At 49.5% G+C, this 24,143-nt stretch overlaps 1 protein-coding gene across 6 annotated transcripts in view; it reads left to right on the top strand.

The window, feature by feature from the left end:
* The first annotated feature begins 13,996 nt into the window (after positions 1-13,996).
* COL6A3 (collagen type VI alpha 3 chain) overlaps positions 13,997-24,143 on the top strand; it is an 80,880-nt gene continuing 70,733 nt past the window's right edge. For 2 of the 6 annotated variants that reach the window (XM_047846388.1, XM_047846387.1), the window contains exon 1: positions 13,998-14,225. The gene's annotated coding sequence lies outside the window, so the exon portion shown is untranslated. Of the gene's footprint in view, positions 14,226-24,143 lie in introns of all 6 variants that reach the window. The other 4 variants (XM_047846386.1, XM_047846389.1, XM_047846390.1 and 1 more) reach the window with 4 other exon arrangements.

Below are 24,143 nucleotides of genomic sequence, written 5' to 3'. Positions count from 1 at the left end.
GTTGCTGATCTGGAAAGTTACTATGACATAGAGTGACTGGTAATATCATGTGACAAACCAGGGAGAATCATTTAAAAAATTTTTTTTAATGTTTATTTATTTTTGAGAGAGAGACTGAGTGTGAGCCGGGGAGGGACAGAGAGGGGTGGGGGTGACATGGAATCCGAAGCAGGCTCCAGGCTCCGAGCTGTCAGCACAGAGCCCGACGCGGGGCTCGAATCCACAAACCGCGAGACCATGACCTGAGCTGAAGTTTGTTGCTTAACCGACGGAGCCACCCAGGCGCCCCCAGGGAGAATCATTTTTCAGTAAATAAGTTCTTTTTTTTAAAAATTACTTGCTTTGAGAGATAGAGGGCAAGTGAGCAGTGGAGGGGAGAGAGAGAGAGAGAGAGAGAGAGAGAGAATCCCAAATAGGCTCCAGGCTGTCAGTGCAGAGCCGGATGCAGGGCTTGAACACACCAACTATGAGATCATGGCCTGATCGAATCAAGAGTCGGATGTTTAGCTGACTGAGCCACCCAGGCTCCCCCAGTAAATAAGTTCTTTCATTGGAAGCTGTCCAAGAGCTCCCCCAGAACAGGAGGTGCAGAGAAAATGTGACGGGTAGCATTTGACTTCCCGTCAATGCACAAATGCCCGTGTTCCCAAGGAACACAAAGCCGGACACATTTAAGGAGAAGAGGGCATACGGGCAGATAGAACACTTTTGTCTTAGGGAATGGTCTTCAGCCGTCTTTGCAGTACGTAACTGTTGCAGTTACTACTAACCTAGTCTATTCGGCCGCTGTGTTATGATAACAACCCATCCTCAGATCTCAGTGGCTTTCGACACTGAACGCTTATTTCTTTATCATGTTGCATAAAGGCGGCTGTGGGTGGCCTGCCGAGGCTCGGTGCCACACATATTGCAGTCTGGATGAGCCTAACCTGGAGAAACGGCAATTTTGGACCCACCGGTTTTGCAGCAGAAGAGAACGTTTGGGTGTTGCTAAACACACTGATGCGTTTCCGTTCCACCTTAGCTACTCATGCCTAGCTCGTCACCCCCGACAGTGGGGTGGGGGTTACAATCTGCGCGAGAGCAGGTGCTATAAGTCAATGGCAATGGGAGGGAATATACACTCTTCTCGTGGAGAAGAGAATGAAAATCGGCGGGGAAAACGATACGCTCTGATAGACCCAGCAGTCTTCCTCTCTTCCTTGTAGACAAGGGAAAAAGAGGAGACTACTGGAAATTTCAGACTGACTTTGCATATGGCAGAATGAGTGGATCGTTAGCTGGAATCCCTAAGTCAAATGCAGTGTGTCCTCTTCTCTAAGCAGCAACAGTTTCTTGGAACGCAGAAATGGCCGTTCGTTTGGAATTAATGAAGACCAGATATTTTTAGCCGTGTTTAGAAGTGGAACTCTTCCCTAAATAAGCGCTTTGTCTCACAAGGATGATCGAAACCCTTCTGGAAGGCCTAATGGCATGGCTGACACGTCTCTGTCCATGTCAGTGTCAGGTGGGGTTCGCTGTCCTGTGCGCACCACGCGCCCCGCCGGTGTCCCCAGCAGCCACTCCACACACCTGCTTCAGACGAGCTTGAAGTTCGCTTATCGGTTTGTGGTAAGTTTGGAATCTGTTTCACGAAACACAGTCTGTTTGAATCGGGACAGAGACTCGGTGGCAGAGGAAGCGAGGAGAGGAAAGTCTTTTCAATGAAGATTCTCCCTGCTTCAGCCTCCTAGAGGGCAAATCCCCGAAGCTGAGACATCAGGTCACAGTAAAACATTCCTTGGCTATGTTCAGGTTGTCTCTCACGATTACCTGCTTCTGTTTTGCAGGGCATTATGGGCTTCAAGAAAGGGTGCCAAGCCTTCTTCTCCTTTTCCTTCCTCTCTTCTTTTTTTTTAATGTAAAAATTTTTTTTGATGTTTATTTTTGAGAGAGAGAGACAGAGACAGAGACAGAGCATGAGCAGGGGAGGGGCAGAGAGAGGGAGACACAGAATCCGAGGCAGGCTCCAGGCTCCGAGCCATCAGCATAGAGCCCGACGCGGAACTCGAACCCACGAACCGTGAGACCATGACCCAAGCCAGAGTCGGACGCTTCACTGACTGAGCCACCCAGGTGCCCCCCCCCCCTTTTTTGTAATGATGAAAACAAAACAACTATGTTTACATAAATTTATGCCTGGAAGTTTATTTTTTAATTTTATACATTTGAGAGAATCAGAGAAAGTGTGAGTGGGGACGGGGCACAGAGAGAGGGAGAGAGAGAATCACAAGTAGGCTCTGTGTTGGTAGCGCAAAGCCCGATGCGGGGCTTGAACTCACGAAACCGCGAGATCATCACCGGAGCCGAAACCAAGAGTCGGACGCTTAACCGACTGACTCTCCCAGACGCCCCTGTTGCCTGGAAGTTTTAAACTCTAAGCCAAAAGATCCCTTTCTCCAAACTGAAAAATCGTGCTTCAGGACGCATCAACTTGATGCTGTGGTTAGGAACCCCCTCCTGCTTCTGCCCTCTCACCGTGTTCAGAAAATTTGGAAGCTAAATCTTAAACCCAGAGCTAAGTTATTTGATTTTCTTTCTGATTTTGTTATTATTATTATTTTCTTAAAAAACGATGTATTTTTTAAAATAAATTAAAGTTCAGCTACCCTCTGTCCCACCCTTCCTGAAACCATTTTAACTCATTGTATTCTTTCTCGTTCTTCGTTCATCCATCTATCTGTGTGCGATGCCTGTACTGTTCTCAGTGTTTTCAGGACCAAGTTCTGACCTCCTGCTGTGGACGTAAGTGCGTAGCTCCCTTACCCACGCCATCCCCTTCCCCCGGTTGGTAATCATGTCATGTGATTTGGTTCAACAAGTCTTCCATTATTATGAGAGTTATAATGGCCTCTTCTTTGGTTTGCTTCTCTGAGGGCTGATGCGTCTTTCCTCCTCAAGCTTCTTTCAATAACCATCAAACACTTCACTCATCTATGTGTTTTGTAAGTTCCTGGGACCTCCCTTTTGGAGACCCCCCACACTCTCGCTCTGGTCCTGGCCGGCTGGTTTCCAGATGGGCTGCACAAGCTGCTGTCCCTCATCATCTACTTGGAAATGTCCTTTTTCCTGCATCTTCTGTTAGATCCCTGCCTCCCGGAGCCCTAGTTTTCCTCTTTCTTGGTTTTCTTTCTCCACAAGGTAGAGCACATCCTTTAGCAGACTCCTGATAAAGGTACCGGGAAATAAGTATTTGAGATCTGGACTAATGGTGTCTTTACTCTGCCCTTGTATTCGATTAATAGCTGGTCGTGTGTAGCATTCTAGGATGGAGACATTTACTCTCGCAGATGTTTGAAGGCATCACCTTGTTTCCAACGTTGCTTCTGTGCATGGTTGACAAATCTTCCGATCCCTAATGCTTTGTATAAAACTCCCCACTTTTGTTCGTTTTAGCTCTCGGTAAGCTTTTAGGATCTTTTCTCTTTATTGTCAGTGTTTGTGAGATGTCACTGTAAGGTGCCTTGACCAGGGTCCTTCTTCATTCACCATTTCATTGTTCAATCTCTCCGATTCAGGGATTTTTTTAAAAAAAATATTACTTATCTGATAATTTCCTCCCTTTGGTTTTCTGTTCTTTCATGTTGTGATTCTGTTCCTCAGATGTTGGACCTCCTGGATGGGCCTGTAGTTTTCTTGTCTTTCCTGTTTTATTTTCCTTCTCTTTGATTTCTGGTTATACTTTCTGAGGGATTTCCTCTAGTTAACGTGCCAACATCTTATATTGATTGTTTTTGAAGTTTATTTTGAGAGAGAGAGAGAGAGAGAGAGAGAGAGAGAGAGAGAGAAAGCACTCCTGCACACGAGCAGGGCAGTGGCAGAGAGAGAGGGAGGCAGAGAGAATCCTAAGCACTGCCAGGATGCAGGGCTTGAACTCATGAACTTCGAGATCATGACCTGATCCAAGAGTTGGATCAAACGTCGGATGCTTAACCGACTGAGCCACCCAGGCGCCCTTCGATTTCTTTTAGTTTTGCTCTGACATTTTCCCCAGATTTTTGGCAAATAAAAATTGTATATATTCATGGTGTGCAACATGATGTATACATTTGAAACGATGACCACAATCAGGCTAACTAACACATCCATCACTGAACGTAGTTACCACTGCGTGTGTGTGTGTGTGTGCGTGTGCGTGTGGTGACAATACTTAAGACCAACTCTCTAGCAAATTTCAAGAGTACCAGACAGTGTTAGTGGCTATCGTCACCATGCCATACATTGAATCGAATCCCCGGGACTTATCTTAAAGCCAAATCTGTGCCCTTTGACCAACATCTCCCCACATCTCCGACCCCCTCAGCCTCTGGTTGCCATTGTTTTATTCTCTGCTTTTCTGAGTCTGGCCTTTTTAGAATTCACAGAGAAGTGAGATTTGTTGTGGTGTTTATAACTTCTGAAAGATTTCTTGTTCAGTAAATATTCTCATTTCAAAATAAAACACCTTTTCTTGTTCTATGCACGCAACATATATATTTTTTTGCTTTCTGTGAGTATTCGTTATTACCCCGTGAAAAGTTTCCTCTGCTCCCTGCATTATCTCTGTTTCCTCTAAGTTCCTTAATTAAATAACTAATTAATTTCTGTTTATTATTTAAGTTTCTGCTTCTGGGGTGCCTGGATGGCTCAGTCGGTGAGGCGTCCAACTCTTGATTTTGGCTCAGGTCAGGATCTCACGGTTTGTGGGATTCAGCCCCTCGTCGGGCTCTGCGCTGACAGCACGGAGCCTTCTTGGGATTCTGCTGCCCTCTCTCTCTGCCCCTCCCCTCCCCTCTCTCTCAAAAATAAAAATTAAAAAAAAGTTTCTGTGTCTTACTCCTGAGTTTCCCTAGAGGCCTTGACTGGTTGTCCAAATTTAAGAACGTGACAATCTAGTTGGAAGCTCTATGTTCACAGGTGGGGCTTGTCGAATAATGAGCTTCGAGGGAGACTGAGGACTTACCTATTTCCTGAGGGATTCTATATATTAGCATCCGAACACATTTCCTTTGGGTCCCTGAGTTTCTCGGTGGAGTTGCTTTCTGGTATCTGCTGGGACGGTGTTATGGGTTGAAATGTGTCTCCCAAAAAAAGGCATGGTCAAGTCCTAGTCCCCAGCACTCAGAACGTGATCTTTGGAAGTGGGGTTGCTGCAGGTGTGGTAGGTTAGGAGGAGGGCGCACTGGACAGGGTGGGCCGCTAGTCCAAAGTGACTGGTGTCCTTGTAAGATAGACATGTACAGGGACAGGCCATGTGACAACAGAGACAGAGACTGGAGGAACACTTGCCGTTTCTGGAACCTGGGAGAAGAAAGGCAGGATCCCCTCCTGGAGGCTCGAGAGGGAGGGTGGCCATGTGGACACCTTGATTTTGAACTTCCAGCCTCTAAGACTGAGAGACGTTAAACTTCTAGTGTTTGGGGCCTGCTGCCTGTGGCTCCTTGTGACAGTAGTCCCAGGACACAGTTCCAGAGAGTACAGAACTTGCTGCTTGCTGCGGAGGCTGAGGGGCCAGCGGCTCGGAAGGCACACGTCCTCAGGACAGTGAAGATCATACTCAGTGACCCTCGTCCCTTCCGTTGTCACTGTAGGGTCTCACCTTGCCCTATTCTTTTTCTTTTTTTTTAATAATTTATCGTCAAGTTAGCTAACATACAGTGTCTACAGGATGCCCTCGATTTCAGGGGTAGATTCCTGTGATTCATTGCGTCCATACAACATCCAGGGCTCATCCCAACAAGTGCCCTCCTCAATGCCCATCACCCACTTTCCCCTTTCCCTTGCCCGCCTTCGGTTTGTTCTCTGTAGTTAAGACTCTCTTATGGTTTGCCTCCCTCTCTGTTTGAAGCTATTTTTCCCCTTCCCCTCCCCCATGGTCTTCTGTGAAGTTTCTCAACATCCACAGATGAGTGAAAACATATGATCTCTGTCTTTCTCTGACTGCCTTATTTCACTTAGCACAATACCCTCCAGTTCCATCCACGTTGCTGCAAATGGCAGGATTTCATTCTTTCCCATTGCCAAGTAGTAGTCTTTTTCGCCCGATTCTGTGCCCCGTGTCCCCAGGACCTGCAGTTTCTTTGCTTCCATGGCTCTTGGACGTAACCTCCTGGTTCCTCTGGAGTGAGGAAGGGGTGATCCTCACGGGGCTGCCGTCTAGGCACCTGCGTCCTTTGCACTCAGACTCCCAGCTAATCCTTGTGTTTTCAGCCTCAGCTCACTCCTGAAAAGTATCTGGAATCTCCTGTTCCTGAGCGACCCACAACCACATATCAAACGTCCTGTCCTCAAGTTCCTCAGCTGAAGGGAATCTGCCAGGCTTCTGGGAATCCCCTGGGTCTCCCCCACAGAATTGAGGGTGCCCTCTTCTGCCTCCCTCCCCCAGTGTCTACTCCATGCATTCTCCCAGACCTCTTCCTTTGGCTTCCATCTCACTTGGGGTTTATGCAGGGAGGTCCTGGAGGGACGTGTCCATGTCTGACGCATCTGGGCATCACCTCTACTTCCTGGCCCAACATTTTCACAAAAGAGCCCCTCAGCACACATGTGTGGAATAAATGAAGGAATTGAGATTGCTAAAAAAAAAAAAAAGAACCAATCCACCCATCCTTTCTAAATGGAAATTTATATTTCAAAGTTTAAAAAAATGAGTCAAGATTGGAACTTTGGTGTAGTCTGATAATTGTAAAACCAAACATCTCCTTGCTCAGAGTTTTGAATTCCAATCAACTGCGAAAGTTTCTTGGCTCGTCTCACGTTTGGGTTTGACATCCTTAAAATTAATCGGCTGAGCATGGTTTATAGCTCACAAAATTCTGGGAAGAATGCTATATTTTTCACTGGGCAATTTTACACAGATTTTCCTAGAGCCAGCTCAATGTTGGCGATCTTTTCATTCCCCCCAGACGGAGGGGTCTAACATGCTCCCCCAAAGTTACCTGTTCAAGCTAAATAGAAAACTCTTTCTGGAGGGTGTTTCTTCGCAAGAATGCACATTGTTTCAAGGTATTTCCTGGGCACTGAAAGTCAAAGACTTGCTGGAGGACTCAACGATCTGCCTCATGTCTCGCTGGGCAGATGCTTTAGTGAATGTCTAATTTCTATTTTTGGCTTTTGGGTCCATGTGCCATGAGCGACAAAGACTTCACTTCCTCTCTGTTTGATTCAAAAACGGTTTTAAGAAAAATCACGGGAAATCAGGATGGGGCACATTTTGACTATTAGCAGAAGTCGTCATGGAACGACCTTGGTAAAGATGCAGTGGGCCAGACTGATCAGCTAGCCCGGGACTCACATTACAAAGTCACCCTGTGGGGGCACCTGGGTGGCTCAGTAGGTTGAGCATCAGATTTCGGCTCCGTGTAATGATCTCATGGTTCATGGGTTCGAGCCCTGCGTTGGGCTCTGTGCTGGCAGCTCGGATTCTGTCTCTCTTTCTCTCTCTCTCTCTGCTCCTTCCCTGTTCATGCTCTGTCTCTCAAAAAATAAATAAACGTTAAAAAAAAAAAAAAGAAAGTCGCCCTGTGAACCGTTTTTATTTCTGCATCAGGCAGGACTCCTTTGATTACAAGTGTGGGAAACCTGACTCAAATTAGTGTAAAAAATGAATAACTTTTGGCTCACATGATCAAAGGGAAAGTTGAGACGGATGGGGTGGGACCAAACTGTGGGGTAGACTTGTTTTTAGGACATCTGGAACCGGGAAGCTGATGGCACCCTCCCTCTCTATCTCTCCCCTCTGCTTTGCTCTCTCGGGCTGGCTTCCTCCAATGGCTGCAAATACGGTGGCTCCTGGGCTCATAGCAGAGAAAGCCTGAGACTGGCTGGCTCTGGGCACAAGCTGGAACCCCCTGAGAAGAGCTCGGTTTCGACCTCCCGTGTCCTATGCCCATCCCTGGATTAGCCAGTGGAGGTGGTGCTGGAAAGTTCTGCAGGAAAACGACAGCTCTCTTTTGAAGCACATGATGAGAGGGCGCATGATGAGAGCACATGATGAAGAACACAGGTTTTCCTTCCTAGCCTCACAGCCTGGTGCTCTCTAGTAATTGGAGGTGAGATGTCTTTTCTCTTTAGACCCTCAAAAATTGTTGCAAGAGCATCATTTCAGCAGTGGGTTGGAGCAGCGGGAGGGTCGCGTCAATACGCAGGAGTCAGGTGCATCGGGAGCGCGGCAGGGGGTAGCCAGCCCAGCACATCTTTTCTATCATTGCCCTTGAGCTTGGGGTTGGGTGGGGCTGAATCTGGAGCATCAGACGTTTATGGCCTGGGGCAGGGAAAGAAGTGGAGGCTAGAAATCAGGTAGAGGCGACTGTGGTTGAGAGAGCCCTGGCTCCTGGAGGGTCGGGGCTAGACCTGTCCTGATGTCGCCCTGCACAACTGCCACGCGGTCTGTAGGCGAGGAAACTGGGCAGCAGAAAGCTGAGCTGACTGGTCCAGACCTGTGGGGCGTTAGCGGCACAGAAGGCACTAGGGCGTCATTCTCTCTTCCCACTATGCCGCTTGAGGAGGCTTGAAACCGGCTCGGGATGCACGGAGGAAGCCCAGCTACCGTCCGGCCGTGAGGTCAGTGGAAACCTCAAATCCTCCTCTTTAGTCGGTCTCACCATCCTTCTTCTCTTGAAATAATACAGCTGCGTCTCTGGAGCATTTGACGTTAAGCTGCCCCTGGAACCTCACGCACCCCCTGTCCAAGAAAGTAAACTCCAGCCCCGTGGGCAAATCTGAGCATCTAACTATAGGCTCTTGCCCTGAGCTTCGAAAGTGCGAGCTGTGCAGGCAAGCCGGGAAGCCTGGACGCTCTCCCTCCATCCACCCTAAGCCCCTTCTAAGAATCTGATTTTTATCTTTTAAAAAAATGTTTTTTAAATGTTTATTCATCCTTTTGAAAGAGAAAGAGTGTGAGTGGGGGAGGGGCAGAGAGCGAGAAGACACAGAATCCGAAGCAGCTCCAGGCTCTGAGCTGTCAGCACAGATCCCGACGTGGGGCTCGAACCCCCGAACTGCATGATCGTGACCTGAACCAAAGCCAGACGCTCAACCGACTGAGCCACCCAGGAGCCTCCTGATTTTTATCTTAAAGGCAGAAATGCTTGTTAACTTTCCTTTTTGTCCTTTTTCAGTGCTTTCTAAGCATTGGCAAGAGCAGCATTTAATGCACAGGACTGTCTGTCCTCAGGAACGCTCACTTCTCTGGCCGGGGAAGAGGTGCTCCCAGGAGAGTTTTGATGGGAAATGCTCGTCGACTGTGTGCCCTGACCCCCCACCAAGGAAGATGCAACTATTTGCCCCTCTAGTTGATGTCTTTGTGGAGGTGCATGTGGAGCCGATGACAATGCGATCATCCTTTCATTTTAGGGATCTCGTGATCTTAAGATCAGGGCAAATTATGCCCAAGTGGGACTCCGCCTATAATGCTGTAGTCTTCCTGTCTGCTTGTTGTTCGCCGAATCTACTGACGCTTCTTGGGAAGATCCTTTTGGTCTCAAGCAATATCCTTGGGGCTGAGGAGTTGAGGGCGTGGGCTGTGACCCGGAAAAAGCCTTTGCAAGTGTGGAAGGCAGTGAGGCACCTTGTGACTTGCCAGGGGATCAGGAGCTCATCTCTCAACCGGGGACAAAGGTCACGGTGATGGGCTTCTCTCAATTCCCCAGGTGTTAGCCCAACACGTTTCTTTAAAAAAAATTTTTTTTAAGTTTATTTATTTTTGACAGACAGAGAGAGAGAGGGAGTGTGAGCCTGGGAGGGGCAGAGAGAGAGAGGGAGACACAGAATCCGAAGCAGGTTCCAGGCTCTGAGCGGTCAGCACAGAGCCCAAAGTGGGGCTCGAACCCACAAACCGTGAGATCATGACCTGAGTTGAAGTTGGACGCTTATCGGACTGAGTCCCCCAGGCACCCCAGCCCGTCACGTTTCTGAACATTCCCACAAACTAAATGGGTCTCCATGTCAACTGAGATACAGCATTTACCACCTCAGGGTCACGTCCGTTGTGTTATTTACACTTTCTTCTCCATCGGCATGGACTTACTACGTTGAATTAAAATGGTTTTCGAGGGGAAATCATTTCACATTAAAAAAGAAAAGAATTACAATTCTACTTAAGGGCATTCTTCCACATTATATTACCGCATAGATGCGATGGTGCGATTCATTATAATAGTCTGGACCTCTGGGCAGATTTTACGTGTTTGCTGGTTTGATGGGGACTGCAAACGGCAGATGGAACCGATCAGAAGAAATGCCACGGGAGAGGTACCAACAGAACAGTAAGAGAGGCCGTCTTTTCAAGAGAAGAGGCTCAAAGCCCGAGAGGCAACCAGGACCAGGAGTCCTGTGTGTGACTGAGCTTGAGACTAATTAAATACCATATGGCATCTTCAGTCCCGTGTGGGTCCAGCAGTATTTCTTCTTTGTGTCTGTCACACGAACACATAAACACAGCTGTTGGAACTGAAAGAAACTTCAGAGCTGATGTACTAGGTCTGTACTGGTCGGGGGTCTGGACAGGGAAAAGAAGCACTTTTAGCTGTTATGGGCAGAAAGGGTTCCATTGTAGGGAAATTTGGGAGGGTCAGTGGAGTAGGCTTGGGGCTGGGCCTCCGGGAATGATTCCCAGGACTCCCTAGTCTCTCCCCTGGCCCTTTCTGGAAGGTAGGGACACAGGGGCTTCCCTGGAGAGCCTGTGTGGCCACCACCTGGGGTAGGAACGGACAGGGGTTGGGGAGGGACGTGGACACATCCTTGGCTATTGCCTGGAGGCTGGAATGTGGACTCTGTGATGCCCAGCCCAGCTGCCCCTGCACCCCCACCAGCCCTTGGCACCTGGGAAGCTGGAGTTTCCTTTAGAATTCTGTCTACCCTCCACACTCTGACATTTCCTGAGGAGACACCTCCCAGCAGCCAAGGACAAGCCTCCAAAATGGGTGCAGGTGTGAGCCCTTAATGGCTGACACCCACTTTGGCTGAGGTGGGGGCCCCAGGCCACGAAGGGTCTGGAGGAGGCTCCCTAGCACCCGCATACTCTGCTTGCCAGCAGAAAGTCTCCGGTGTGCATCCCTCCATTTTTCCCACGTCACACCAGAACATCCACATGGGGAAGCCTAGCTCCCACCCAGAGCCCTAAAAACTGGCAAACCTGGGAATGGGATGTGCAGCTCTCTAACTTGTGCCGAAAGGTATGGGGAGAGGTGCCGAGGTCAGTCCAACACGACCTTCAGTGGGAAACTGAACTGAGAGCTTCTGTGGCTTATGAGGTCCCTCAGGTGGCCGGGACCCAAGACCCTCGATGTTCGGGTCAGTGCTGACATTTGAGATGGTTTCCTCCTGGGACCAGGTGGGGGAGAGCAACAGACATTCCAGTGACAATCATAAATCCCAGTGATTAAGGGGGGAAAAAAAACCCATGGAGCCTGGGTTGAGTTGCCACCACCTGCCACCAGCTTCTAGAAGTTTCTCTAGTCACAAGCAGTGTTGGAAAGGGTCTAGATCACCTGAAAGTAATGTAACCTTGCGTGTCAACTATGCCTCAATAAAAAAAACAAAAACAAAAGAACCCCCACTAATTCCTAAGACCAAGCAATATTTGAAAGGAAATGGTCGTATTTAAAAAAAATTTTTTTTAATGTTTTTATTTATTTTTGAGACAGAGAGAGACAGACCACGAGCAGGGGAGGGTCAGAGAGAGAGGGAGACACAGAATCCGAAGCAGGCTCCAGGCTCCGAGCTGTTGGCACAGAGCCCCATGCGGGGCTCGAACTCAGGAACTGCGAGATCATGAGATGAGCGGCAGTGGGACGCTTACCCTACTGAGTCCCCCCAGGCGCTCCGGAAGTAGTTGCATTCTTAATTGCAAAGAGAGAGGGCTGAAAGGGAACATCTAGGACAGGCTTGTCCGGTTAACCTCTGCGGGGCCACACTGCTTGGGACAGGAAGTCTTAATCTGAGGTTGCCTTATTTGCAGCAGGTGATGGCCTTGGACCCAGGGTTCCCCCCAGTGCTGAACTTGCAGACACCAACCAATGAAGTGCAGCCAATGTCCCCGCAGCATGGGACCTGGTCCGAGGCTGCCCTGTGCGGTGGGGTCGCAGGTGGGAGCACCGGCGTCCCACGGGTAATGCGGTGGCCACACTGAGCCTCTGTTCATTTCTTCTTCATCTACAGGCGCCGGGCAGGGAATTGCTACAGCCCAGGCCCCCATCCCTGTCCCCTAGGCTGACATTTTGCCAGCTGAACCTTAAGCTGTGGAGGAGAGAGGCTGGCTGTGTGCATGGAGGTCTCTGTTCTTGGATGCCCCGCGGAAGATTTCCATGAGGATCTGGGCTCGAATACAGGCAGCCAGAAGGAAAGTAGCAATTGCACAGCTGCTTATGAAGGACAGTACACTCTCAAGGTGGGAGAGAGGGCAGGTCCAGAAGTGGCCACTGCCCTGAGGCTACAGGGGCCCTTTCTTTTTATGGAGGTGGGGGTCTTGGGCCACAGGATGGAGTGATGTCTACTGGGGGCTCCTGCCAATCATGAGGGAGAGTTTTGGACCCTACAAGGTTTGCACTGCCTCCCTCCCGGCAGCCTTCCCCCACGGAGGGGGCAGACTGAAATACAAATGCATTGTAATGAACCTCGGGGGTCACCCCGGGGCAGAAGTTCAAGAGGTGAGCACAGGTTTTGCACCTGTGGCTCCTGGTCTGCCAGCCCCCTGGGGTGTTACAAGCCTCAAGGCCATGATGTTGAAAGCCACAAAGGCAAGATGTTGTACCCTCAGGCTTGTAAAGTGTCTCCCCGGGTATCACAGCCCAGGCCTCCCAGCTCCTGTCTAAGCTGCCTACTCTAAGAGGGGACAGGCTTGGTTTCCTCCAACTGTCTCCCCCTCTTCCCTACATTTAAAGGGGATAATCTGTAGAGAGGAGTTAATGATATCGTTACTCTCTACACTTGGCTGGACGAAGATCTCAAAGTCATAAGTATCTGTTAGACGTTTCTTCATCTTTCCCGTTAATCTCACAAAGAGCCCCATGATGCAGAGCAGGGGAGGCTTGGGGGTGTTGGAGGCCAGGGTTTGGGCTGAGCCCTGCTCTGGCCCCCAGGGTTTTCTCACCTATAAAAGGAGGCCATAATCTCGCCTGACAACAAGAAAAAATAACAAATATCTATTTAAAGGTGGGGGGTGGTGGTGATGTTTGAGATAACGGAGGTAATGTGTATTAAAGAGTAGTGAAATGTGCAAGGGGCGGCTGGGTGGAGGGTGGTGATGTTGGGGTAACCCACATAATGTGTATCAAAGTGTAGTGAAATGTGCAAAGCCTGGCAAGTTGTTTCTCAAGAATTTTCTTGCAGCTCTGAGCAAGGAAAGCGCCCTGTGTCCCCTCGGATGTGTCCTAGAGTGGCACCATCGGCCGCAGAGTCAGAACCATTATGTGGAGAATTTTAAAAAAGAAGTCCCATTTTCTTGCCTTTTCACTGGCGAACAGAGCTTTGCTCAGCAGAAGGCGGGGTGGAGGGGGGGGGGGAGATGTTGATTGCTGGGTTTTCTATTTGAAAGGGAAGTTATTAGGAGAAGTCCCGATTCAGAAACTTCAAGGAGAAACGGGAGGGCGTGGTGAGGGTGGAGGGGGGAGATTGCATTTCCTGTTTGCCTTCCAGATGGTGTTGGAAAACACTGCAGGAAAACCATGGATACCCACGGAAAGAAAAAGAAAATTCCAAAACTCATTCTCTTTGCCACCAGGGGCCCAGCCCTAAAGGTGACGAGTACAAGAGGTGGATTTCTTTTCAAGAGTCGGCGTTTGCGGGAGTCCGGCTAGAGGCTTGTAGGGTGAAGACCGCGTTGGGAGGGCAACATCAGCCTGCAGCAGGGGCCAGAAGCAACAGAGCTCAGAGAGTCTGGTTTTCATTTACAGTTGGGTCAGGCCCTGCGGTGGGGAGGGGGAGAGGAGGGGTCGGGAGGAGGGGAGGGGAGGAGGAGGAGCTGGAGAGAGCCCTGACTGTATCCCTGGATCGGGTCCAGTTCGGAGCTCAGTCTTCCACTGAGGGCCGCTGAGTTCTCCTGCACTCCAGCCTCCAGCGAGGACCCGGAGGGCTTTTTCCTCCGCCACCCGGAGCCCATCTCCGGCAGAAAGGAGAGCAGACACAGTGAGCGGGAGAAACATGCGTCAGGTTCGACCATAAGTGAACGCGGGAGCCCAGGGACACACACGTCTTCAGGTTCGCTCAGGGTGAGTGCGATTGCCCCTCTGCTTTCCCGAGTCTGCGGGCAAGAAGGAAACGCTTTAAACCCGGGGATCGGCTCCAGGAGGCTCTCCTGTTCGCTTGAGTCCGTTTTCTGGACGCCTTCTCCGTCTCTGGAAGATTCTGCTGAGTTGCCTTTCTGGCTTGGTGGCCCCTGGGTTTCTCCAGCTTGGGTAGGGCCGCCGCTTGCCCGAGAGCTCTGGGCTGCCGTCGGGTGGCGCCGCGGGCTTTCTCTGCCTGTCCCTCGCCACCCCCCCCCCCCCCCCCAACTGTGGTGGTGCCGGGCTCGCTGCCGTCTGTTTTTGACGGCACTCGGTGGGGACCTGCTCTGTTTTTTTCCTTCTTTGTTTAATTAATTAATTATTTATCTTTAGCATGAAATTTATCGTCAGATCGGTTTCCATACTGCTCTGTGAGCAGACGTGTCTTGGCTACAGGATTCAAGAGCTACCTGTTGAGCAGCTCTCTGGGGAGATTCTCTCTGAATTCTCCCAGCTGGGGGTGTGTGTGTGTGTGGGGGGGCTTTCCGCCCGGGGCCTGGCGTGGGCGGGGGCTGGTGGAACACATCTGTGGCCTTCGGGGGTGACGTTGGTGCCCAGGCTCGGGGCGAGTCAAGAGTTCCCCAGCCGGTGCCGCCGGGCCGACCTCTTTTGAGGAACCTGAGGTCACTATTGCAGTCTTTACCCTTGGGGGTTGCAGAAAGGAGCTGCCGAGGTCGAGGTCAGAGGAGGAGAAAGCATTTGGTGTCTGGGCTGCGTGCCCACTGGATAAGGCAGGCCTCCGGGGGCCGTGGGCCCCGCCCGTGGTGCCCACATGTGCTGCGGGTGCCAGACTGGGACGCCCAGAGGCCTGTTCCCTGGCCGGGAGGGTGGGACGTGGGTCCTCACTCGCCCACGATGGAAAGTGTCTCCTGAGAGCTGCCAGCCAGCTTTGGGGACCTGTCTCAAGAGCCTGGTGTGTTAGAAAGTGGGCCGGGGTTGAAGCATGGGTGGGGTCCCTGGGCAGGCCCAGGGGAATACTGGGTCTGGGGTGGGGGGAGTGTAGAACAAACATCAGCAGCTCACAGCTTAGCCAGGAGCAAACTTAGAGGCTGGTCCGGACACCCAGACTGGCCTGAGTGTAGGGCTGTGTCCTGCACCCAGAGGGAGCACAGGGGTGCTGACCCGTGCCCGCCCCTCCTTGCCCTGCACACAGCTATCCCCACACGACAGCTGTAGGATCCGAGAGCCGCAAAGGTGCTTGGAGCTCATGTGGGCAGATTTTTCCCCTGCCTGGGATCCCCCAACCTCCCAGGGCATCCATTCCTAACAGTTGCGAAGCCTGAACAGAAATGGCTTCAAAAACCAAACATTCTTTGTTCCTAACCAGCGTTCTATTGGAAAGCAGTTGGCTGTTGGACAGTGTACCAGAACTTCTGAGTTCTTTGCTGGGCGAAAGGTAATGGCAGAGATTCTTGGTTGGAAGCCACTGAGGTGTGGCCCGCTGGTTTTAAAGATGCAGAATCAGGGGCGGGGGCCCTGAGGTGCCAAATTATTGCTTGCAGAGGCCACAGAACCAGTACGTGGTTGAGATGGTGGGTAAAAGCATCACCATTTCAGGAAAGCAGATGTCCGAGCAATGGAGGATCCCAAACTCACTTAACATCTGAACTGGAACGGGCTCTTTGATTTGTTTTCCCCAGAGGATAGTGTCCTTCTGTCCTGTTCTGTTCTAAGTAATGGGACAATGGGTTTAGGCCCCCTAAGGCTCTCCCAGCCCAGCGGAGGGAGAAGGAGGTGCTAGGAGCTGGCAGGGACATTGGCCGTACGACCTGAGAGCCTGAGGAGGCCTCCTTCATTCAGGTCACCTCTGGGGCTGGGGCCCAGAGGGGTGGGAACTGTATTTTACTTGGTTCTTAATGTGGGCTCGTTGCGGAGGGTGAAGGCACAGGGATGGGGAGGTGAGGGGCTTTTGTAGGAACTCTACGTATAGGAATGGCCGTGTGATCTTGACCGTCTACGTGGAGGCAAGGGATCGTATTGCCGTGAGGCTGAGCTTTCTCTTTCCCTACTCCAGCAGGGAGATGGCCATTAAGAAGATACTGGGTGGAGAACAAGACCTGGGAGGGGATGGCACACAGCAAGGTGGGGAGGTGTGGTCGTCCTGCTTTTTTCGTAGGGGGGAATTGGAGGGTGTGGCCGCCCCACCCTCCAGGGCCGGGGAAACCTCTAGATGGTTAGCCTGTGGCCCAGGCTCTTCCATTTCCTGGGAGGAAGTGTGCCCCTCTCCACCATGCCGTGGCTGTCCGCTGATGGCCTGTATGGCAAATGTCCAAACGAGGGGTCGTAAGGACCTGTTTGATACCAAATCTTTTCTTTCTGCACCTCCCTTTAGAACAAAGTGTTTAGCATTCATACATTTGACTCTGTCCTCAGGAGCCCCTTTTGTCCTTTTTTGTTGCTTAGAACCTAACACGTCACTGGTGATAAAGCAGGAGGAAACACCTCTAATCGATGATCAGTGATTGATTCCTACGAGGCTCCCCCTCCGACCGTAGTTTGGGGTTAGGAGGCCACAGAGGCCACCGCTGTATGCCAGCTTGAAACCAGTCTTCTGTCCCTTTTGAGAGTCGGAGAGGGTTCCCGCCCTGGGAGCTTGCTCAGCGTGTTTGGACAACCGGATGAAGTATGGTCCCTCCCAGCAGCCTGTACCACCCGCCACTGTTAGGTGAAATTCCACATTTAGGGTTTAAAAGTCACCGACAAGCCACAAATTCTGCCCTGTGAGACCGTCTCGCAAGGCGTGCTGATGACCTCAGCCCACATTTGTGTCTGACCATTGGTTTTGTCACTGTTCTCTTTGGAACAACCTGGGGATCTGTTATCTTTTGGAGAAGAATCCCAGGCTATTGCCCCATCTGAGTGGGACACGGTGAGGCAGTCCCTTAGGGTTTATGTGCCACGGCTGCGTAAACATCCACTGCCGGAGGCGTGACCTGACATTAAAAAAAAAAAAATCCTATTAGTAGCTCTAGCCGAGGAAACGAAAGCCTTACTTAATTCAAATTTTAAAGCAGGGTAGCATCAAAAAGTTCCTGTACATTCAGACAGCTTTGAGCAAGACAAGGACGGTTCTCTTCATTCCCCACACTTCCAGACATGGCTTCTGTCTTTCCAGTGTGAAAATTCTGGAAGGTTCTATGCTTTAAAGAAAAGATGCTCTTCGCTCTCTCTGCAGCATGGGCAGTGGCCCCTGACACCTCACACTCAGCACACACTGTGTCCTGATTGACAAAGGGGGGGGGGTCTCTTCATGATGTTAATCTTTGGAAGCACAGTTTTTAACACCTTCTGGTCTCCTGGGTCTGTTCTGGGAGGAAGACGAAATTCTGGCTTAGCACATTCACCCGGGTGTAGCCTTTCCTGAAAATGCAGTGTGGTTTTCTTTCCTCTAGAGGGCGGTGTATCTTTCTGAGCCCCAGAAAAATCTCGCAAGGGGTGGGAGTCCTTCAGGGTGGGGTTTCTGGGTTTGCAAGGGTTGATAGACATCTCAACAGGGTTCGTGGGTAACTTTACACTGTTTAAACACGTATATTTTTAAATGTGCCCGTAATACCTGAAGTAGATATAAATTTAGAATTTTATTTATTTATTTTTTTCTGTGCTCAGGTATTGAAGTGAGATTATGCGTTGAAACGAGGCATTCTGTACTCTAAAATAATTTCATTACAAGGGCACTAACCATATAAGAACTTACAAAGGAAACATTTTACCCACATCTCCTAAGAAAAGTTTAAATTAACAGTAAGTTGTTTCAGAACCCAAGTGAATTTGCATGTTCATGCCTTAATGTGTCCACATAGAATTTTTGAACGTAAAACAGGCAGTAATAATGTTAAGGTAGTAAACTGATCCAGTAACTCTCAGACTTCTCATTATCTGCCCTTTGCTGCTTCCCCCCAAAGGGTGACTTGTTTGAACATATTTTAAAAAATGCACACAGACTACGATAATTATGAACGTCCCATTTTAAATCTTGGTTAATAAAAAAAAAACATATATTATTGACTCTCAGACTTCTCGTTTGCCGAGCTATCCACTGTTAGGATCCCGAAGGACGGGATCCCAGCTCCGAGAGGAGGACCCTAACCTTGTACTCTGTCCATGTGTTCTCCTATTCATTCAAGCTGGATAAGCCTTGCTGTGCTCATGGCATGGAGCTTTGGGGTTGAGGGAGGGCACAAGGGTGACTGAGACATAGACCCTGCCCTCTGGTTGGCAAATATGTGATTGCCATTGGGCTATTTTAAATATCATAAAATTGGGCCTCTGGGTGGCTCAGTAGGTTAAGCACCCGACTTCGGCTCAGGTCATGATCGCACAGTCTGTGAGTTCGAGCCCCGCGTCGGGCTCTGTGCTGACAGCTCAGAGCCTGGAGCCTGCTTCAGATTCTGTGTCTCCTTCTCTCTCTGTCCCTCCCCCGCTCGCACTCTGTCTCTCTCGAAAATAAAATAAAAACATAAAAAAATTAAAAAATAAATAAACATCAAAAAATTACCACCTTGGTGGATACTTTCTCCACACCCTTGATATTTCTTTTTTTTTTTTTTAATTTTTTTTTCAACGTTTATTTATTTTTGGGACAGAGAGAGACAGAGCATGAACGGGGGAGGGGCAGAGAGAGAGGGAGACACAGAATCGGAAACAGGCTCCAGGCTCCGAGCCATCAGCCCAGAGCCCGACGAGGGGCTCGAACTCACGGACCGCGAGATCGTGACCTGGCTGAAGTCGGACGCTTAACCGACTGCGCCACCCAGGCGCCCCACCCTTGATATTTCAGATGAGGGAATGGGGCACAGAGAGGTGAATTACTGGTCTGAGGTCACAGTGCTAATAGAGTGAAATCAGAATTTCTGGGCGCCCCTGCCCACGGTGATGCACGCCCGTCAGCAGGTGTCCGGGACCAGGAATATCCAGGGAGTAAAAGTTGTTAGAGAATATTCTAGAACATCATGTGAAGAAAGGCACTTCTTCCCATTGACCCGTCTTCCGTGGAGTAGCATATTATCACAAGTTTAGTTGGCAGAGGGGTAATTGTTACTTTAAAAAAAATCTGGAAAGAAAAAGGAGAGGAGAAAAGTAAGACAAACATGTAAAGTCCTGCCAAACCCTTTCCCAAAGGCAAATTATTAATCTTTTGGAGGGGTCTGGCTGTGTCTAGCATAGCATAATCCCTGCCGTCCTCCTGAATTTGAAGACTCAGGAAATAACCGGGAAACATTTGCGGGTTAACAGCGGCCAGGGGAAAGCACAGTAGGAAATGGTTCGGTAACATTTCCCCAGTGTGTGCTGTACATTTAGTTTTCATGGACCCAGAGCATCGAGAGTTGGCCGCTGGACGGAAGAGCCCCCCGGGTGAGTTTAATTTGAAAATTAAAAATCGAACAACAGCTGGAGATGACTCAGGTCTCAAGGGAAGCCATTCCAGGAAACTGGTTTTTCTCTTCTGGAATCTTCATCAGTTGATTCAGCAGCCGGGGGCCAGCCGCCAGAGCAAGCGCCAGCTCAGCTGAGGCCCACGGATTGCCCAATGTGTCCCTGGGGGACTCTGTGTTTCTCGTGGGGGCAGCAGGATCCCCATCACTGGTCCCGCCCAGGGAAACAGAGGAGAGGAAATAGTCTCCGAACCTTGTCTGTCAGAGCATCAGCAGTTAGCCTTATTTTATGCCTAAGATAAGTGAGCCTGGAGAGATCAGCTGATCATTACTGATAGAGAGGAAAGGAAGTAGGAGTTTTCCAGGCTCTTACACTAAATCTGGTGTTGAGGATGTCATATCAGACGTCTCAGCTTAAGGTTTTAAAAAGTCTATTTTAAGTGACTTTCTCTTCTAGACTTGATCGTGAGTCGGAGTAGAAAACAATGTTGAACTTTTCCTTTCAATCTGAGAGCGCTTTAGCCACTTTGAATAACCCAGCAATGGAACGCCGTGGGTTTGGAGAGGCCAGTAGCCCCAAAAGTCCGTGGCCAAGAAGGGAAGAGGCGGATGGAACCTGGCACCACGCTTCACGGGGCTGGAATGAGATGGGTGTTTGCACAATTTCTTCTGAAGCAATTTCTAAGGCATTCTCTTCCTTAATGTTAAATCCAACCTAGTCTCTGCTCAACGTTTATAATTAGCAGTATAAATGGAGAAGTCTCGTCTGGCTGCCTTCTATGTTTCACGGTGGTGCCTAGCTCTCCCATCTACAGCAGATGTAGAACCTTCTGCTTCATGGTTATTGCCTTGGACCCTAGGAATATGTCTTCAAATACATTTCCAAGTATCTGGCACCTAATCTGAAGGATCTTCAAGCTGCCCTTAGGGGGGGAAGGACGCGAACCCTGACGGCGCTCAGCACATGCTTGCACGTGACCTCCATGAGGGAGGAGGCTGCTTGTAAGGGGATGTCCAAACCCCTCCCGCTTCCTTTCTTGCTCTGTTTAGAATTCTTTAAATATTTTTTCAAATTTATTTTTGAGAGACAGAGAACGAGTGGGGGAGGGGCAGAGAGAGAGGGAGACACAGAGTCTGAAGCAGGCTCCAGGCTCCGAGCTGTCAGCACAGAGCCCGACGTGGGCCTCGAACCCGCGAACCATGAGATCGTGACCTGGAGCCGAAGCTGGTCGCCCAGCCGACTGAGCCACCCAGGCGCCCCTGTCTTGCTCCGTTCAAACACAGGAGCTGCGGAACGGGTATCGTTTTACTTGATTTTGCCAGGAGGGGCCAAACATCAAAGATCTTGAGTTGGCTCTTCAGCGTCTGGCAAGGACACTGTGGGTGGCAGTGAGGCCAGGCCAAAACACATAATCAGAAGAGTTAAAATTTTGCTATCACAGGAAACATGTTCAGAGCCTGGGTCAACCAGATAATTGTTTGCAGACGTGGATGCGTGGCTGATAATTCTCTTCTCTGGTGCTTTTTCATACAATGGAAAGAAGAGGTTTAAGAGGTTGTAAAATAAACAGTGAAAAAAAACCCACCTCCTGAGTTAGAGGGACCTTCTTAGTGTTCTCCAAATCGCTTGAGGATCCCCCAAAGCTCTTTCAAATGGCAGGCATATAGTAAATTCTATCCTCTTCCTCCTCTGGGAACATAATGAATCCTTTCCATTTTCTCCCTGGGGACAAGGATGGGGACTCCTTTCCCAGGATTCAGGCAAGAAGGGAAGGGGAGTAAGGGAAAGAGAGAGAACCAGGGTGGCAGCCAGCTCAAGGTCCCTGGGGTTTCCTGAAGTGTGAGTCACAGCAGATAGGACGCCCTCCCGCCCCCGCGTCCTACACTGCTGTAGCTCCCTTGTGAAACGGGACACCAGGAGTTAACAGAAGTCTTAGGTAGGAGCACCAGCCTGATTTTAGAAAGTGGTAGTCGGAGAGGACGGAATAAATGCCCTCAAAATGGAGCCTCTGGAACTCTGGAAGTATTTAAGCCTTTGTTTCAAAATGATTTCCTTGTGTGCATGTGTGTGTCTCTTTCTTAAAAAAGCTTTCCAGACATGGAAAATGAAACAGCTTTTGAGTAGACTTAATGAAAACTAATTTCACGGGGTTGCTAAATAGCTCGAGAGAGTCTTTGGAGTATGACCGAATACGATTGCAAGTTGGAGGTCTGGGGAAAGCAATCTTTGTAATAAGAGCTATCTTTTTAAGTTTCAAATGGGCAGCTACACAAAGGAAAAAGGCACCTGGAATCCTTTTCAGAATGAGGCGGAGTGAAAAAAGGAATTACTAATGCTCAATAGAAAGATGAGAGTGAAAACTTAATGAAATTCTATTATTGAATCTGTTGCCCTTTGGACACAGACTCTATGACCCAAAGGAGCACCTCACTCCACCCAACCCAAGGGGCTCAAGCAGCCGGTTGGGACTTTTTTTCATATTTAAAAGAATGGCAACAGTCAAATGGATTCTGTCGACACAGAATCTGTTACAGAGAAGTCTATTTTTGACCCCAAAGGGATGGGGAGTTTCCTTGAGATCTGGGCCAGGCCTGGCTCAGTCTCTCCGGGTTTCCTGGGGTCCTTTCCATGGGCTTTGCAAATGTGGACTTTGGTTAGGATTCTGGGTCTATCTTGTTGTATCCATGTGGCCTTGGGCACATCGCTTTGCCTTGCCTGGTTTTAGTTTCCCAGCTATAAAATGGGGTCAGGGTAGGGGGGAAGCAGCCACTGGGCCGTTGGGAGGAGGGCATGAAATCCTACCGTGAGACAGACGCACAGTAAACCTTACTTGTGCTCTCTTGTCTCCATTTCCTGGGGGGTGGGGAGAGGCTGCGCAGAGAGGGGTGGGTAATGAGGGCGTGGCTGCCTCCTTCCCCCTCATTGAAATGAGCAAGCTCATGATCACCGCGGGAGACGACGTTTGAGGTCTTTCAAAAACTTCAGTTTTAAAAATTGGGACTCCATGGCATGATAAATAGAATAGATTTAATTGCAAACGAAAATATTAACAAATATTCAACAGCTGGGCCAGGAACACTTGAGCCGCGAGACTGGCTCCCAGGCGTGATGGCAAGAAAAAGTTTTCCCACCTGGGAATTCAGCTCAGCCAAGCCACGTGAGCTCATCGGTCACGAGCGGAGCTTGGATAACTCCTTATCGTGGCACAAGCATCGTCTCCAGAGTGGGAAGAGCTTTTCCCTTCTGCCCTCGCTGCCCTCCTCTCCCCACCCTTCCCTTCCCTTCCCTTCCCTTCCCTTCCCTTCCCTTCCCTTCCCTTCCCTTCCCTTCCCCACCCTTCCCTTCCCTTCCCTTCCCTTCCCTTCCCTTCCCTTCCCTTCCCTTCCCTTCCCTTCCCTTCCCTTCCCTTCCCTCCCCTCCCCTCCCCTCCCCTCCCCTCCCCTCCCCTCCCCTCCCCTCCCCTCCTCTTCTCTTCACTTCTCTTCCGTAACTGGGCACATTTTGGAAAAGAGAATTCCTATGCGCTGTACTTTGTGTCTCAATTGGGTAGCACTTTGTTTAGGGGGCTTCTTACCCTTAAAGATTAATATCTTGGAAATAAACTTTTTTACATGTCACTTTCAACCAACTTAAAATTCCTTTTCCTTAGAGAATGGGCGAAGTAAGTAATGCCTCCGGAAGATATTACAGATTTCATCCCATTTCCATTTAGATGTTACGAGCTTTATCAAAGATGAGAAAATTATATTTTAGAATTTCTCAGTAGAGGGCCCACTCAATGTTTACCCTATGAGAGGACTGGTGGATTCCAAGAAGTCAGATGTGAGGCCCTGTGAGATACAGAGATGGTTAAAACGCCATTAGCAAACTGCTGACCACACAATACATCCCATGGGTCCAGGTTGCCTGCAGGGGCCTGTGGCTCGCCTGTCCAGCACCCAGCAGTGGGTGGGCAGATCTTTGTCTCACGTCCTGTTTTTCTCGGCATGCATTACACAGTCTAGCACTTTCCAGCGAGGCCCTGTGATATTCTCTCGCTCTAATTCTTGAACAGAAGTACTCCTTAGAATGTTGCGTCTTGTGCATGGATCAAATCTTTCAAACCATTGAGCTGGACTCCCCAGAAGATTTGCATCAAAATTTTTTGTGGAAAGGGTACTGCTTACACTTTAGGGGGGAGGTAGAATGGATGCTTTTAGAGTCACACGCGAATGTGGATCCTACATGTACACAGATAGGGTTTTGTACACATTTGTGGGAGGTTGACAGACCCGTGGATCCCATATTTAAAAAAAAAGTTCTCGACCAATTGTAATATTACAGGTTTTTTTTTTTTTTGAAAGGACTTTATATTTTTGGAAAGAATCCAGTAAAATTTAAATAGTGTGGACAATTTTCCTACAAAACAGTTTTCTAGTAGGATGCTTACTGCTTATAGGAAAATCCAGTGTTTGCTGTAATCAGAAGACTCACGAATAGCATGTGTACAAT

This window comes from Prionailurus viverrinus, unplaced genomic scaffold (assembly GCF_022837055.1).
Source record: "Prionailurus viverrinus isolate Anna unplaced genomic scaffold, UM_Priviv_1.0 scaffold_39, whole genome shotgun sequence".
NCBI lineage: Eukaryota > Metazoa > Chordata > Mammalia > Carnivora > Felidae > Prionailurus > Prionailurus viverrinus.
Note: the sequence above shows the minus strand (reverse complement) of the source record. Positions and strands in the feature narration are given on the sequence as shown.